The sequence below is a fragment of the Microtus pennsylvanicus genome, chromosome 5 (genome assembly GCF_037038515.1).
Source record: "Microtus pennsylvanicus isolate mMicPen1 chromosome 5, mMicPen1.hap1, whole genome shotgun sequence".
Taxonomy (NCBI): domain Eukaryota; kingdom Metazoa; phylum Chordata; class Mammalia; order Rodentia; family Cricetidae; genus Microtus; species Microtus pennsylvanicus.
In genome coordinates, this window is record NC_134583.1 from 35,986,340 (window position 1) to 35,998,400 (window position 12,061).

General features: G+C 45.8%; 1 protein-coding gene across 3 annotated transcripts in view; it reads right to left on the bottom strand.

Moving 5' to 3' along the window:
* The window catches only part of Pag1 (phosphoprotein membrane anchor with glycosphingolipid microdomains 1), a 158,360-nt gene that overhangs the window by 104,362 nt on the left and 41,937 nt on the right, over positions 1-12,061 (bottom strand). Inside the window, exon 1 of one of the 3 annotated variants that reach the window (XM_075971490.1) lies at positions 4,060-4,077. The exons of the other annotated variants lie outside the window; for them this stretch is intronic. The gene's annotated coding sequence lies outside the window, so the exon portion shown is untranslated. Of the gene's footprint in view, positions 1-4,059; positions 4,078-12,061 lie in introns of those variants that run through there. 3 annotated transcript variants of the gene reach the window in all.

Below are 12,061 nucleotides of genomic sequence, written 5' to 3' on the forward strand. Positions count from 1 at the left end.
TTCTCAATTCATGCCCTGCTATCATTACAGCTGATAGACTGGTGGAGGGGGAGAGGGCTAGTAACTTTTACCCCAATATATGACAATCCAAAATGTGTCGAGTTTGGACAAATGCCCCACATAAGGCAAAATCACCCCAAGTTGAGAACTGTTGGTCTAAAATGAGTACATACTTATCAAAACACAACAGGACTTCTACCCTAATGTCCGTCTTACATAGAGAGATGGCAGTGTGAGTGGGGCCCTCTGTGAGGAAGCAGACAGAGAAGAGAGAGAGAAGCTGTATTCACTAAGCCCCGATTAGAGTCTTAGCTGTGAGGTTAATGGTCTCACCTGCAACATCCTGTGTTTCCTGATGCAGTAAATCTTCCTCAATACCCTGAGAGGTAATGAGTTAGTGCATGGTAAGGATGTAACGAAATGCCAAGCTCTTTGGCACACACTAAAGATGAATGTGGCTACAACTTCTACACACATCAGTGTCTCTCCTTCATCTTTAGTGGACCAAACGCCTAACTTCTTGTCCTTAAGAAGGGCAGATTCTTAATGCAAAGTCTTGCATTTTATGAGTGGGTCATCACCATCTTAGAGCCAGACAGTTGTTTGGAGGACAGGAGGACACATGAGTCAGGGGCCAGGTCAGAATCACTAAATGCTAATCAGTTGCATCTCTGTGTAAGTGTCCCGAGAGAGAGGAGCGATGCTACTGTGGTGGTCTGAAAGAAAATGGCCCTCAAAGGGAGTGGCACTATTAGGAGGTGTGGCCTTGTTGGAGTAGGTGTGGTCTGGGAGGAAGTATGTCACTGCGGAGGCAGGTTTTGAGGTCTCCTATATATGTTCAAGTCACACCCAATAAGATCGATCACTTCCTGTTGCTTGCAAGATATGGAACTCCCAGCTCCCTCTCCAAAACCATGTCTGCCTGCACGCCGCCATGTCCTGCCATGGTAATGGACTAAGTCTCTCAAACTGTAAGACATTCAATTAAATGATTTCCTTTATAAGACTTGCTGTGGTCATGGTATCTCTTCACAGCAACTGAAACCCTAAGACAGCTCCCAAGTCCAGAACGATGAGATTGACTAAATCTCCACTTCAACTACCAGCCTTCCTGAGATCCTTTAATGAGACGTGATGTGGGATGTGCTTCTGTATAAGTGTTGCTTTTACTGGCTAATGAATAAAGCTGCATTGGCCTATGGCAGGGCAGAATATAGCCAGGCTGGAGGAGATATAGAGAGAGAGTAGGTGGAGTCAATGAGAAACCATGCAGCTGCTGAAGGACACCCCAGAACTTTACCGGGTAAGCCACAGCCGTGTGGTAATACACAAAATAATAGAAACTGGTTAATTTCAGATGTAAGAGTTAATAAGAAGCCTGAGCTAGTAGGCCAAACATACAAAGGACAGAAAGCTTTGAATGGAATTTAATGTTGGGTCCTTTTCTTCTTCTCATCTTTAAAGGGCCTGGTAGGCAAACAGTTTTTACTAAATACAGCATTAGGTTCAAACAAGACCCAAAGCCAGGGCCTTCCTTAGCCTATCTATTCACAAAGGACGAGAAGGTTTGAAATATATATGTCAACACATGCTTTTTCCTAATTCTGTTCTAATCTAACCCCACCTCAATAATTATTCATATATTTTAAGCATCTCCATATACCTGTCACTATGGTACCTGGGGTTTTGATATTGATCAAAACAGACTAACTTCAATGTGAGATGTCCTTTTATATATGTGTTGCTTTTATTGGTTGATGAATAAAGCTATTTTGGCCAATGGTTTAGCTGAATAAAGCCAGGCAAGAAATCCAAACAGATATATATAGATATAGATACAGAGATAGATAGATAGATAGATAGATAGATAGATAGATAGATAGATAGATAGAGAGTAGGCAGACCCAAGCAGACTCCATGGAGCTATCTACCAGGCAGAATAGCTGAGATGCTCACTGAAGAAACCAAAGGGTCAGGGGCATCCAGGAGTGGCTGTGACAGTAAGTGCAGGAGTTGGGAACGACTTCACTGACAGAATGCTTGCTGAGAGACCATGACACAGTGGGTGTCAAAAGTCAGAAGACCAGTTCACTAGAGTAAGGAGAAGGACGGATTTGAGGTTTGAAGACTGTAAGAGCTACCCAGCAAAGGAAAGAAACATTTACTTGGTCCATGGTTTCACAGGGATTTCAGTTCATCATAGCGGGGTAGGGTGGTTGCTCTGTTTATGGAAGAACATGGGCAAGAGTTGCTGTTCACACCAGCTAAAGCCTCAAAGGCCTGTCCCCAGTATCCTGTTCCTACCAGTCAGGCGCCATCTCTTAAACATTCCACCGGCTCCCCAAACACTACCTGAACTGGTGAACAAGCTCCTCAAATGTGAGTCCAGGGAAAACACCTAGATTCACAATGTGATAAAGGGAGCAGCTGGCAGTAACACAGAAGAGGGGATTAGTGGTCTGCTGCTGAGGGGCTCCTGTGACGAGCAGGAGACCGATTAGCATAGCGGTATAGATGTCCTCTGTCCTGCTGCCAGCAGAGGTGAGGAGGGGGGAGACTGGAAGAGGAAAGTGGGGAGAAGCAAAGACTTGAGCCGGATCCCAAACAGTGATTACAATGAAACACCATGCAGCCCGTTCCAGAAAGCAGGAAAGAACTGGAGGGCTAGCAGAGAGTGACAGAAAGATCAACAGGCAGTGAGTATGTGGAGGTAAGGAGGAGACAACAGAGAAAGGGATGCTTGCAGAAAAAGTAGGTTAGATGCTTACCACTCAAAATACAGTCTTTGAACTGGCAGCTTCAGCAATACCTAGGGGTTCTGACCCATAGAATCTGCATTTTAATACTGTTGCAGGTGATTCAAGTGTACAATCAATCTGGGGAAGAATAACCGAATCACTGTTGTGTCCACACCAAGGTGGATGACTCTGTATTTGCATAGAAGCAGTAACACTGTGTCAGATGGCATGAGGGCTGGCTTCTGAGGTGACACCTTCCCGGGGCCTCTTTCTCAGAGTTAGCCCCCACAGTTCATCTGAGTGTCTTGAATGTCCACTAGTCTGTCTCATGCCCTTGGTCTGCAGGCATTATACTCTTGTAATGTGGTTGGTAGGTTTCAGCCTCGTTTTTCTCCCCTTGTCTTTCCTCCCTGGCAGCAGGTGGAGAGCATCCTTTATTTCCTGTGACCATAGTCCAGGTCCACTCCTCCATTCTCCTCTAACTAAGGGGGAAGCCAGAGATGCAGTTTCCTCAATCCTGCCTGCATAACTCTGTATGTTCAGTGATCTAGTAAGAGACATTAGTGCAAAATATTCAGAATTGCAAAATATTCAAAATATTCAGCTTTTTAAAAGTTTAGCTTTCCAATTCAACAACCCTCATGGTTCTGTACCTTTTTTAATATGAGTAGGCTGTCTTCACATTGTATTGTTTTTTTTAATTCTTTCTCTCTTCACACATGTGTGCATGCGCGCACACACACATGCACACACACATGTACACACATGCATACACACACACGCACGCACACATGCACACACATACATACACACACACGCACGCACACATGCACACACACATGTACACACATGCATACACACACACGCACGCACACATGCACACACATACATACACGCACACACGCACGCACACACAGAAAGCAACAGCTGTGTGTGACAACACAGGATGAAAGCTGAAGCTGAGCCTAATTAATGGCGGCTTTGTTCCCATGGCAGCTTTATTCCTAATAAACAGGGTGACATTTTATTAACCCAGACACAACCTCCTGCATAAAGACTTGCATATAAAGCGGTGGAAAATCACAAATGTAGAGTCTCTCATTTTCTTTTTCTGACACATGATTTCAGGGTCTGTCACATACACCAGGATTCTTACGGTTGCTGACAATGATCGATTCTGAGGCCTTGCAATTCCAGACACCTTACTAGACAGTTTCACCCCGTGCACCTCGGCCTGTACACAGTACTGTACGGGAGCCATGCTAGCATCGCTCCGCGGGTAGGACAACCGCAGTCAGAAAGGTGAGCTGATGTAGCTTACCAAAGGTTTCTCCAAGCTCCAAACCAGCGTATCAGATGTCACAGTGACGCCTTCCACAGATGCATGCTTGCATGCTGAGGGCATGACACATAAGTTTTCTCTGTATGGCTGTGTTCCTGCGTGCACATGAACATGACTAAATATCATATGTGATCACAGGAATAGGGAGGTTTAAACAAAGGGTCTCTAATTTCACTACTAGTCAATATTTGGTTACGATACCCGCAAAAGTGGATATGAGCATTTTTTTTGATATATGATAATTCATCTCTTGCTGAGTTAGGTCAATGGAGATGCCATCCTAGCCATCACTCTGCTAACCAGTGACATGGTATAATAAACCGGCCATCACCATGGGTACCAGAACGATGTGTCCAGCAGCTTGCCTGCCTGGCCCTCAGGAGTACATCAGCTCTGCTGCCAGGAGGCAATGCCAGTAACTGCTGCTCCTTTGATCCCTCCCTCCATCAAGGAGACCGAGTGCTTAGGCTAGGTCGGCAGACAAGTGTGCACAGTCAGTCTCCGTCCGTGAGTTAATGACCATGATGCTTTGGGCTCACTGCTTTCCCCCTCTGTATTGCTCACTACCCTATGACTCAGAGACAGCCAGGTCCAGCTCTCCCCACACTGCTTCACAAGAGCACTCTGCGGGTGAACGGTGGGGCAGAGCCCAGACAGGAAGCTCGGAGAACAGTTTATGAACCTGTGAGGACACACTCAGGGTTGTGACACTGAGCCAAGCCAAAGCTCCTGCACATTCGCGGGATCAGAATTTCTGGGCTGATGAGATATTTCTTTTGAAGTCAGTCAGGCTAGAATCAATCAATCAACAAGAAAAGCAGTTCAGAAACTGACTTCTTCCCTCCCAGCTCTCACAGGGAAGAGAAACCAAAATCTTGTTTTTATTGTCAAAAACATAGGGCAAACTTTTGAGTTTCCTAGAGATTAAAAGGAACAAAAGATGTACGAGTGCAAACATTCTAAGGCCCATCTGAACACATGCCTGTTTTATTTTAATGCACCCAATGTCAGCATATATCATAGCTCCATACTTATTACTATCTCTCTCTATTTCTCTGGCTTAAATTGCCAAGTCTGGTAAGCTTTCTGGAATGCATGTGAAACTGTTATGCATAACTAGACATTAAAGGGTGTCTGACAGAGATAATTATGAAGAATGGGGATTGTTGATTCCATGGGAGGCACACGGTAAAAGGCCCCTGTCTTTCCTACAGTGCCATAGAGCCATCTAGTTTAGCAGACATCTGTGCACAGGGATCCGCAGAACTAACTGTTGAGTGGCTGTGGACCAGCAGTATCAACATTGTTTGGAACACCCTAATAGGAAAACAAACCCCAGGCCCGAACCCACACCTACTGAGTCAGGATGCGTAACTTTACAAGACACCGCAGTCACTACTATGCTCACTAACGTCTAGGAAGCATAGCAAGGCCCATCCGGTCCATCTGCTTCATTTTACAAGTGAGGAGGTCTCAGGCCCAAACAGGCTGAGGGACTAGCAGGGTGTAACGCGCCCTTCGTGGGACGCCAACATCCAGATTCCAGGGTTGTATAGCCTCCGGCTCACTCTGCAGTGCTCTTCCTCACATAACCCTACTATGGGATGCTGGGATTTAAAATGTGTATGAGCAGCACTCTGTGCCATACAGGAAACCATGCCAGATTGTTTGTGTTTGCTCATCATGGGGTCCATTCTTTCTTTAAAGATTTAATTACGGGTATATGTGGCTGCAGGTGGACTTGTGTACATGTGAGTGCCCGTGCTTTTGGAATTTAGATGAGGGCATTGAATTTTCTGGAGCAAGAGTTACATTATGGGCAGTTGTAAACCGCTTGTCATGGATGCTGGGAATTGAACTCAGGCCCTCTGAAAGAAAAGTACCTGTTCTTAGCAACCGAGCCAACTCCCTACCCGCCACCTGTACACACACACACACACACACACACACACATACATACATATACCTGTATATGCCCTAAAAACACTTACAAGATGCTAGGGATGGGCATGGGGAAGAGTACATCTCAGAAGCAGGCTCGATCACCTCATGCTGCCTGGGACTGACGGCACGTGGAACTGGACACCTTGCTTTTGGGGGTGAGCTGGAAATCCCCATGTTTCTACATGTCTCTGGTGTGGGGACTACTATGTTAAGGTGTGTTACACATCTCTGGTGTGGGGACTACTATGTTAAGGTGTGTTACACATCTCTGGTGTGGGGACTACTATGTTAAGGTGTGTTACATATCTCTGGTGTGGGGACTACTATGTTAAGGTGTGTTACACATCTCTGGTGTGGGGACTACTATGTTAAGGTGTGTTACACATCTCTGGTGTGGGGACTACTATGTTAAGGTGTGTTACATATCTCTGGTGTGGGGACTACTATGTTAAGGTGTGTTACACATCTCTGGTGTGGGGACTACTATGTTAAGGTGTGTTACACATCTCTGGTGTGGGGACTACTATGTTAAGGTGTGTTATACATCTCTGGTGTGGGGACTACTATGTTAAGATGTGTTATACATCTCTGGTGTGGGGACTACTATGTTAAGGTGTGTTACACATCTCTGGTGTGAGGACTACTATGTTAAGGTGTGTTACACATCTCTGGTGTGGGGACTACTATGTTAAGGTGTGTTACACATCTCTGGTGTGGGGACTACTATGTTAAGGTGTGTTACACATCTCTGGTGTGGGGACTACTATGTTAAGGTGTGTTACACATCTCTGGTGTGGGGACTACTATGTTAAGGTGTGTTACATATCTCTGGTGTGGGGACTACTATGTTAAGGTGTGTTACACATCTCTGGTGTGGGGACTACTATGTTAAGGTGTGTTATACATCTCTGGTGTGGGGACTACTATGTTAAGGTGTGTTACACATCTCTGGTGTGGGGACTACTATGTTAAGGTGTGTTACACATCTCTGGTGTGGGGACTACTATGTTAAGGTGTGTTACACATCTCTGGTGTGGGGACTACTATGTTAAGGTGTGTTACACATCTCTGGTGTGGGGACTACTATGTTAAGGTGTGTTACATATCTCTGGTGTGGGGACTACTATGTTAAGGTGTGTTACACATCTCTGGTGTGGGGACTACTATGTTAAGGTGTGTTACACATCTCTGGTGTGGGGACTACTATGTTAAGGTGTGTTACATATCTCTGGTGTGGGGACTACTATGTTAAGGTGTGTTACACATCTCTGGTGTGGGGACTACTATGTTAAGGTGTGTTACATATCTCTGGTGTGGGGACTACTATGTTAAGGTGTGTTACATATCTCTGGTGTGGGGACTACTATGTTAAGGTGTGTTACATATCTCTGGTGTGGGGACTATTATGTTAAGGTGTGTTACATATCTCTGGTGTGGGGACTACTATGTTAAGGTGTGTTACATATCTCTGGTGTGGGGACTACTATGTTAAGGTGTGTTACATATCTCTGGTGTGGGGACTACTATGTTAAGGTGTGTTACATATCTCTGGTGTGGGGACTACTATGTTAAGGTGTGTTACATATCTCTGGTGTGGGGACTTCTATGTTAAGGTGTGTTACACATCTCTGGTGTGGGGACTTCTATGTTAAGGTGTGTTACACATCTCTGGTGTGGGGACTACTATGTTAAGGTGTGTTACACATCTCTGGTGTGGGGACTACTATGTTAAGGTGTGTTACACATCTCTGGTGTGGGGACTACTATGTTAAGGTGTGTTACACATCTCTGGTGTGGGGACTACTATGTTAAGGTGTGTTACACATCTCTAGTGTGGGGACTTCTATGTTAAGGTGTGTTACACATCTCTGGTGTGGGGACTACTATGTTAAGGTGTGTTACATATCTCTGGTGTGGGGACTACTATGTTAAGGTGTGTTACATATCTCTGGTGTGGGGACTACTATGTTAAGGTGTGTTACATATCTCTGGTGTGGGGACTACTATGTTAAGGTGTGTTACATATCTCTGGTGTGGGGACTACTATGTTAAGGTGTGTTACACATCTCTGGTGTGGGGACTACTATGTTAAGGTGTGTTACACATCTCTGGTGTGGGGACTACTATGTTAAGGTGTGTTACACATCTCTGGTGTGGGGACTACTATGTTAAGGTGTGTTACATATCTCTGGTGTGGGGACTACTATGTTAAGGTGTGTTACACATCTCTGGTGTGGGGACTACTATGTTAAGGTGTGTTACACATCTCTGGTGTGGGGACTACTATGTTAAGGTGTGTTACTTTGTTTGTGTTGCATTTGTTTAACTCTGTCACGCTGTGACACTCTGCCTGTCTAGGACACCTGATGGTCTAATAAATAGCTGAGCAGCAAACAGCAAGGCAGGAAAAGGGATAGGCAGGGCTGGCAGGCAGAGAGGGTATATATAGAGGGTTTCGGAGGAGAAGTATCCCGAGAAAGAGGAGAACACCAGGGGCCAATCACACAGCTACAAAGCAGTCCACAGAGTAAGAGTAAAATTTACAGAAGTAAGAGAACGGGAAAAGCCCAGAGACAAAGGTAGATGGGATAATATAAGTTGAGGGAATCTGGCTAGAAACAGGCAAGCTACGACCAGACATTTATAACTAAGAATAAGACTCCGTGGGTGGTTCATCTGGGAGCTGGGTGGAGCCCCCCGAAAAGAGCCCAAAGAGTAACATCCTATTACTACACTCTGGTCCAGTGACGCGGCTCTGACCGTAGCTCTCCTCTGACCCTACTCTTATCACATGCTTCAAAGTCCAAGCTTACACGTGGATTTGCCTTGGTGTTCTGGAGCCAAGCAAACTGCCAAACCCTCGAGGATGTGTATCCCAAACAAAATTAGAATCTCAAGCACAGGAACCATCCGAGTTGCTACCGATATCTTGGTTTTCTAAGCCATCCTTTAGAGCAGCTCTTTCCATACCTGCTAGTCTGGATATCACACACTTCCTAAAACAGGCTTGGAAATGTCCATTTCTGAGTAGGAGAACTTGATTATGTTATTTCCCCGAGGTTTCAGCTGTGAGAGCAGCAAGAGGGAGAGGACATTCAATAATACTCAGACTGCGTGAGTGTTGTGCTACTAATATTTTAGGAAGCTGAAAGGGACAATCTATCTGGCAGGCATCTGTCCTCACTCACGTGTGCACAGCAATGGTCCCCTCCCAGTAGATGGTAACTTTTCTGGGAAAAATTAATTTCTCCGTATGTGAAGAGATTGTATGTTTGTCCATAATCAACACTTTGTCTACCAATTGAGGAATCAGAAAAGAACATGTTGGGTATAAGTGCGCTACACTGAAGGGGGGGGTGGCTTCAAAAAGGCAAGAAGGTAGCTGAATCAATAATCCGAGATGTGGGGAGAATATTAAAATGTTGTTGGAAACACTGTGAATCCTTGGAGAGGACGAGGAATTGATCCATGTTCTACAGATTCCTAAATACACCATGAGGTCAAACTGTTGCTCTCCTGAACTGGCTCACAGCTGGGGCTCTTGCCCTGGATGCTACTAACCTGTCCCCTCCCGCCAGACTATCTCCGCTATTCTCTACCTACCCAGTCCAAATCTGTCTTTCTGATCTCTTTAATTTGAATCTAAAGCCTAAGGTTTGTGTGTACAAAAAATAAAAAGTAGGTCTTTGGACTACAGACTGTTTTAGATTAATGGTGAGCTCGCTATCTTCCTCTTCATCACCTTGCACCTTTGGTATACAACATCCATCTTCACCTTCTAAACCTTGTCTCTACCACTGCTTCCAATGTCCACACAAGACACATACTTGTACATATGTAGAAACATACATGCACACACACACACCCCCACCTCCCACCTGAGGGGAAGAGGGGAGGTAACAAGGACAGAAGAAAGGGACCTTCGCCTTCTTCGCATGGATTTCCTACCTCACAGGCCTGTGGAGAAATAGAGAAGTGGAGAGAGAGCAGAACGGTGAAGGAAGTTACTTCATGCTCTTGACGCACTTCTGAAATGCTCCTCCTCTCTGCACTCTGCAATATGATGAGTGGAATCTGAGATTCTCTCATAGCCCCCGAGTGTTTGGGACACTAGGTCCACAGGTGGTACTACTCTGAGAGGCATGGAGCCTTTCAGAGATGGGGCCTAGCAGGCAGACCAGGCTCCCAGACCAAGCCTTTGGCATCTCTGTCTTCCTCTGGCCCCTCCTTGTCTCTGCTTTCTGATCTGATGTGATCTGAACAGATGCTGCCACAGGCTCCTGATGCCATGGCCTGAGCGACTCTGCCCCAGTCTGAAACACACTGGAGCTGTGAGCCCTGACACACCCTCCCTCCCTCCCTTAAGTGTGCCTAGCAGCATTGTCACAACAATGCAAAAGTCCCTGATGCAGTGGCCCACCCAGGGAGCCCAGTGTGTGTGACAGAGTGGGATCAGGGTGAGGAGGAGGTGGTGAGAGGCTGGAAGAAAAACACCTTACTATGCTGATCAAGACTTCAGATCTACTCTCTACCTTTCTTCAGGACAGCAGCTGCTGAAAGAAGGGGGAAGAGTGAAGCCCCACGCCTCCCCGCTCCCCTCAAAGCCCTCAGAAGGGAGAAGAGTGAAGCCCCACACCTCCCTGCTCCCTTCAAAGCCCTCAGAAGGGAGAAGAGTGAAGCCCCACACCTCCCCACTCCCCTCAAAGCCCTCAGAAGGGAGAAGAGTGAAGCCCCACGCCTCCCTGCTCCCCTCAAAGCCCTCAAATTTCCTTCATCCCCATCTTGTGTGCCCTCTGCTCACTTCCATACTTCCCCTCCACCATGACAATCCTCCCCACAATGCGTGCTGGTTCCTCCCCTACATCCTGAAACCCAATCATCAGAACTCTGTAAGAGGGTTGGAAGAGCAGTTCCCTAGAGAGAGGACCCAGCTTTTTGGACTTGGGAACCACTGGCCCTGCTGCCTCCCATCCCACAACTATCAAGAGAAGACTGTGGCACCCTTAGAGGCCCACCTTAGAGGAGAGTCACCTTAGAGGAGGCCCACCTTAATGACCCACCTTAGCGGTCCACCGGTATAGATGGATGAACTAGCTCTCAACATACAAAGTTAAGAACATGGAATTTATTTCCTTTGAGTTTTTTGATATACATCATTTAGTTACATATTTTTGGCATACATAATTTAGTTTTATATTTTTGTATACATTATTTAGCTGTATGCTCTTTCGTATACATCTTTAGCTATATATTTTTTCTAATGTATATGGTTACTCAGGCAAGGAGGCTTAATCATTCAGTCTGCTTAAAATCAACTTCAAAAATTTTAAAATCTGTTAAAAATGAATGATACTTTAAAAACAAATACCTAAGAAGAACTGCAGTTAAACCAGGGGTAGTGTGAAATCCCAGCACTCAGGAGACTGATGGAAGGTGGCTGTGTTAGCCTGACTCATCTGGGATGCACAGCGAGTTCCAGCAGCCTAAGTGAGAGTATCTCAAAACAACACAAAACAAACAAACAACACCTTCCCATAGCAACCAAAACCCCCAAACAACCCCACCCTCAAACCACAACAAAACAAAAAAACCTAGGCTGGTTAATTCCCCTACACATGGAAGACTCTTCTCTGGGCCTTAGGAATGAGGAGATACAATCTCACGTCTCTTTCATGGCCAAGGTCTTCCAAAAGTGTTCTATGCCACAAACAGATGTATCTTGAAAATGGAGAGCTAACTGTGTTTAGCACACAGGCTAAGTCAGAACAGACATCTAACGGTAGAAGTGGGTCCTCTATGAAACATCAAGAAGAGCTCGTGTCTGACAAGGTCCCAGCTCTTGTGCCATGAGCCTTCCTTCTACTGCAGCAGACACTACAAGCTCACGATGCACCATGCACTGCTCTCTGCCATTCATTCATCTGACGACCCTGTTCCCACCCATACCACATGACCCCTCTCTACAGACAAGAAAACTGAGCACCGAGAGGTGAGCTATCTGCTCATGCTCACCGTGGTAGGAGGAAGTGTAGTAAGG